This window comes from Pseudophryne corroboree, chromosome 4 (genome assembly GCF_028390025.1).
Source record: "Pseudophryne corroboree isolate aPseCor3 chromosome 4, aPseCor3.hap2, whole genome shotgun sequence".
Lineage (NCBI taxonomy): Eukaryota > Metazoa > Chordata > Amphibia > Anura > Myobatrachidae > Pseudophryne > Pseudophryne corroboree.
In genome coordinates this window covers 529,271,780-529,278,464 of record NC_086447.1, presented here as the reverse complement: position 1 = coordinate 529,278,464, position 6,685 = coordinate 529,271,780, and positions in this window count along the sequence as shown.

Sequence of the window (6,685 nt, the reverse complement as noted above, 5' to 3'; positions counted from 1 at the left end):
AGTTTAAAAAAAAAACATGTTGAGCTTTTGACCTGTCGACCTAGTACATGTCGATCTAATGACCATGTCAACCTATTGTCCCTGTCGACCTAATGCATGTCGACCTTCCATGGTCGACCTAATGACTGTCGCCCTAAGTTGAGTCGACCCAACGACCCATACCCTTAGAAAAAGAGCTGCATTTATTTGGAATGTAAACAATTTGTAGAACTATGCCCCAGAACTCTCACCATTTCCCATCACAATACAAATTCTCAGTCTCAGAACAATGCTTTCATTTATAATGCAGGACTGTAATAATATATTCATAATATTCTTCATCAGCAATATCCATTGAATGATGGAATTCATTATTCTGACAATAAAATGCACATATATACAGTGGCAGAATTACATTTTTGGGGCCCTGAAGCTTGAGCTGTTATGTGGGCCCTTCACAACCAACAATAGGGCAACATCCAACAAAGTCCAAAGGTACTTACTGCTATTGCATAGGCCAGTGTTTTTCAACGACGAGAAATGGGATAAGAAAAAGAGAGTGGCTGCGCAATGTGTAAGAGCATATATATGCTAATTAGGAGCTGACATGTAAGAATGTAGAAATGTTTTATTATATGGATAGCATTGATTAACCTTTGATAAAGTCACATGATCTGTGACGAAACGCGTCAGGACCCCGCCTACTTGCACACCTTGACTTCATCTTATCACACAGGTAGCAAGCTGCTGTCCATAGCCTGTGACAACTCGGCCTTCGCCCCGGCTTCCTCCTCCACCGCCGGTAATTTCCATCTGCTTGCTGAGTTTGTCACACTCGGATTCCCGTCCCGGCTTATCCACCTGCTGCCAGTGATTTCCATCCTCTGGGTGAATTACAGAGAGACCTCGGCTCCGGTCACGGCTTTGCTAACTGCCGCCGGTGACCTCCGTCAGCACGCTGCTGATCAATTGCTTCCATCCATTCAGGGATAAACACACTCTCTCCTTCTGCTACATTATTCAGCATTGGGCACTGCAGGAACATACGACCGAGGACGCTCGGTCGGGACCAGCCCACGGAGAGGTATTTATTCATACAGCAGTTTTGTTTGTTGCCACACTCAGACTTCCTATTACAGCCTCCGTTTATTAACATCTGTTGTTCAGCTGCTTACCTGATTGTGGATCCGCATATGGACATTCAATTTGATCTGCTTCCTCATTAAAACCGGAGGACATTATACAATTTTAAGTTCAAGGTGTTTATGTTTTATATTTTACTATATTGCATTATAATATTGTTTTTACGTGCTTAATCAATGCTATCCATATAATAAAACATTTCTACATTCTTACATGTCAGCTCCTAATTAGCATATATATGCTCTTACACATTGCGCAGCCACTCTCTTTTTCTTATCCCATTTCTCGTCCTTGAACACACACACAGTGTTCTGTGGTAGCGCATGTGGCAGAGCAACTATTAAATTATACAACCATTGGGTACTGTTTTCCTAGGCGCTTTGTGGCAATATTTTGTTTGTGTTTCCAGTGTTTTTCAACCACTGTGCCGTGGCACACTAGTGTGCCCTGAGCAGTTTCCAGGTGTGCCGCCATAGAAGCAGAGCCATGCCCATCGGTGTTGGCCCTGGGACGATCAATACTAGTGGGTTTAGTGGCTGCAGAGCTAGTTCTAAATTTGGGCCAGGGCAGTGTTGGGCTCTTCTGGCTTTCTCAGATGTGGCTCAGGCGTTACCTATGGAGAAGCTGCAATGTGAAATCCTAGGACACACAACTGCACCATGCATCACCATTATATTTGAGTGTGCCTTGGCAATATTTAGATCTTGTTCAGTGTGCCGCAAGTTGTAAAAGGTTGAAAATCTCTGGCATAGGCAGCACACACCGCTCAGCGCCAGCAAAAAGTACCTTATTATATGCCTCCTTGTCCCAGGCTCCATCTGACCTGTAGTTGCTCCCAGCCTCCTTCCTAGGACATGCCCTCTCAGGCTCCACTATTCCAGGGAATGTCACAAAGAATAGTTCAGCAGGCTGTCGGGACTTGTAGTTTAAAATGGCTACACGTTCCATGCTAGTTACAGAGCGCAAATCACAGAGCTACTGTGGATTACAACTCCCAGCAGCTCCCGCAGTACTCGCGTAATAGCAGCTATGCTGTACTAAAAGCTTGGTTGTCATCAGGGGTGTATCTAGGGGTCCGAGCGCCCATGGCAAAGTAAGGGGCTTCCCCCCCCCCCCCATGCACATTTGAAATAAGGTGTGAGTATTGGAAATGGGGCATGGTCTTGTGGGGGAAGGGCGTGGACACAATAGTACTTCCAATTCAAATGATGCCACACAGTAGTGTCCCTTATTCGCATTACACCACACAGTAGTGTCCCTTATTCGCATTACACCGCACAGTAGTGTCTCATATTCACGTTACACCATCCCTAACCCCTAACCCACCGTTCCCACAGCCTGACCTTAACCCACCCCACCCCCTGAAAAGCCTCTTCAGTGGTGCCTAAACTTAACCCACCCTTCCTAATCTCCCTCCCTGTAGCCTAACCCTAACCCTCCCACCCTCGCAGCCTAACCCTAACCCTCCCACGCGGCTTGCACCAACTAGATCCGGATTTTGGCATTCTGCATCGCTATCTATGTTGGGATGCCAGCATCAGCATTCCAAGCAGTTTCGGTATGCTGGAGTCAGCTTTCCAACCACCTGGATGCCAAACGCCAGCATCTTGACTGCATCCCAAATGAGATGCTAATGAGCTGCTGTGAGATGAGCCTCAAATGGACCCAGCCATTAACCAAACACCATTAGTTGGATGGTAGAAGTACTTCTTGTTAGAAAAAACATCAGGGTGCCATCACTTCCAAGATAAAATTATCAATTATACAATTAACTGATATACATTTCTTTGAACCTGGCCTGGAAATAGGTAAGATTTGTATTTTCTTTATTACACTCAACAAGTTAAAGTTTTCGCTTACTTACTACTTACTTATATCTAACATGCATGAAAATTGTGTAGTTTTCCAGGTACTACAGTCCCTTCTCCCAAACACTGCCACTTTTTTATTATCTTCAACAAAATCTATAGCACTGTGCTATATAACAATTGCTGTGTACCTGGTGAGAGTCTGTTACTGCTGGCGCGACGCCGGTGTCCGTCAGCACCGCATACCGCACTGCACTAGTGATCTGATTAGTGTCCGGCAGCACCGTACTTGTAATCAGACTCAAAATAAACTACAGGAGCTCCCAGCAACAAGGGCTGCTGGGAGCTGTAGTTTATTTTGAGTCTGATTACAAGTGCTGTGCTGCTGGACACCGACACTGCTCCAGCAGTAACAGACTCTCACCAGGCACAGTCTGACAGTACTACTTTTCAACCCTTTGGCCACGGGTGGCACAGCCAGGCAGCGCCCCCTCCTTGCCTGGCGCCCCTGGCGAGTGCCATCGTGGCCAATGGGTAGATACACCCCTGGTTGTCATGGTGTTATAGGTGATGAGCTATAACCATACAGTACATAAAAACAAGAGGTGAAAATCTGATTTTGGTGTTAAAATGCACAAGCGAGACGAGTGATGATTCTATCTGAAACTAGCTCAAACTTTAACCGTAAATCCTAACAAATCTTTACAGAGTCCTCCCTTAAATCTTAACATGTTAAACACCCACTAACTAACTGTATAATTTTCACAATTTAATTTTGCAGTGAAAATGTAGGGAATAAATACATTTTAATCTAACAATGTATTTGGGATTGAAATGCCTTGTAAGCAATGGCTAGCACCATAATAGGGCTTTACTGAACCCTGTGCCAACCATACCCCGAGTGCATGATGTCATTGTGTCAAGTGGAGGGGGTGGGGTCACCAGTGCCAGGTGTTAAGGTGCATACACACTTAGCGATATTGTAAACTATATTGCTCATTTTCCCCCTCCTGAGCGATATAGTTTACTAAGGGGGACATGTACTAAGCAGTGATAAAAGTGGAGAAGTGAGCCAGTAGAGAAGTTGCCCATGGCAACCAATCAGCTGCTCTGTATACTTTCATAGTATGCAAATTATAAATGTTACGTTAATGCTGATTGGTTGCCATGGGCAACTTCTCCACTGGCTCACTACTCCACTTTTATCACTGCTTAGTACATGTCCCCCTATATCGCCCAGTGTGTATGTAGCTGATGATGGCCGATGCGCAGTCCCGCAAGTCGTTAACGACCCTTGGTGTTGGCGGTACATGCAGCTCAATTTGGACTCGTCATCTAAAGCTGCATGTATAGCCCAGCCGCGGCATGACGTCAATGTGTGATATCGCTTGCAATATCGCACTGTGTGTATGCCCACAGTCGGGTGGCCTGGCCCGGCAGGGGAAACACTAGGCGATATCACTCTTGAAGCACATTGCCTAGTGTGTATCGACCTTTACAGTACTGCCATTTTGGCTGAAAGATCGAAAGTGTGCACGTCTGAAGTGTCCAAGGGTGCTCCAGCGGCAGTGCAGTAGCAATTCTGGGTGCAGGTTGATGATCAGGGCATCTTGCTAGCCAGATGCAGGGGCCATGGGTGAGTGCCGCCCACAGGTCTCTGCACCCTGTCCTGTGGCACCCCATGCACACAGCTACAGTAGTTACGACCCTGGCAATGGTACACTTAATTTTATTGTTTATATATATATATATATATATATATATATATCTCCATACAGTGTAACACCGGCACTCTGGATGCCCCCTAGGGCTTGCTTACTCTGGTGCCCTCCATCTGGGTTTGGCAACCCCCATATGTAGATCCAAAATGAGGCGGCACTCAGAGATTTGTTGAAAAGCAAACAGGTGTGTATTCAAATCATCACATCACATCAACGTTTCGGGGGAACAAATCCCCTTCATCAGGATGAACAAACAGTGCAGAAAGTGAAATATATAGACAAACTCACCCAAGGAGACTTCCCACTGCACATCACCGCAGTCCCAGCATCCCTGGCTCCGCCTCCCTCACTTCCGGGAATGTCACTTCCTGCGGAAGTGACAAAACGGGTCCCTGGCTGGTAACCACGGTGATGCTGTAAACAAAACAGAGGATCATCAATGGGACCAATAATCAGCACTCCGTGACAGAAATTTCCAAGACATTATGTCTTATTCTTTATTATAATATTATAATTGTAGTTATACACATGTGAATTTCCTAGATATGACGATTTCATTAAAAGATGGCAAAATCATGACGGATCTGTATGTCAAGCCCATGGATCGGAATATGATCCTGCGGCATGACAGTTTCCACCCCACTCCCTTGATTAAAGGTCTACCATACTCCCAGTTTCTGAGAGTATGTAGAATCACAAGTGAGGCATCCAATCTGAAAAAACAATTGGATATTATGGAAAATAAATTCCTGGCCAGAGGGTATCCAGCGGCCCTACTAAAAACAGCCAGAATTAAGGCCATGACACAAGAGAGAACATATTTGATACTCAAAGAGTCTTGTAGAAAGACACGGGAGAAAATACCATGGGTTAATACTTACGACACTAAAAGTAGGTACACCAGCAAAAAGGCAAAAGCCCTGTGGCCCGTAATTACCTCTGACCCTGAGTTAAAAATGCTGAAGGATACAGCCATTATGCCCAGCTACAGACGGGGAAGAAACATTAAAGACGAGGTCGTAAAAACAGACCTGAGTAAATTTAAAAATCAAGCCCCCAAACACTTTTTAAGTCGTGGCAATGGCTGTTTCAAGTGTATAGGGTGCACTACATGCACATATATGTCAGCTAGTGATGTTATTCTGCACCCTCACTCGGCTAAAAAATACACAATTAATTGGCCTTTATCCTGTCACTCCAAGTTTGTGGTCTATGTGATCATCTGCCCATGTGGGCTATATTATGTGGGCAAGACGGAGTGCCAGTTTCAAGTCCGTATGGCACAGCACCGGCAGGCCATTCGTGCTGCCATAGAAACGGGTAACAGTGAACAACCAGTGGCACGGCATTTTGCGTTATGGAAACATAATATGGCCACTTTAAAATATCGCATTATAGATCACGTGCCTGAATCCATACGGGGGGGGGGGGGGGGGGGGTAACAGAGCCAAAAAATTACTCCAATTAGAATCTAGGTGGATCCATAGATTGGATACTCTACGACCAAAAGGGCTGAATGAGACACTGGGCCTTTGCCACTTCCTTTAAACGGCGAAAATGTATGTTTATCAATCTGAAAGTAATGACTGCTAAGTTATATTGAACAAGTTTTCACACTAAGTGGTGCTGTTACTAAATGTACTGCTGTTTTTTTACAAAAAGAGGTGCAGTTTTATTGTTTTTATGCCTTGTCAGTACATCTGTGTAATGTTTATATGTTCTCTCTTTTTTAACTTTATGTCACTAAGTGCTTTTTATGTAATTTGGTAATGCACTAAGGAGGAATTTTCATGTGGATATGAATCAGCGCTTTTAATACACTTTACACAGATCCACTTTATAAATTTTACCTGATGTTTACTTTATGCACCTTTAATGTTAAGCCAGGTGGCTTCCAAAAGCACTAGATGCACTTTCTATCCCCAGAGTGGGTCTTACTCTAAATAAGCTTTTTTGATGAATTATAATATAGAATAAGACATAATGTCTTGGAAATTTCTGTCACGGAGTGCTGATTATTGGTCCCATTGATGA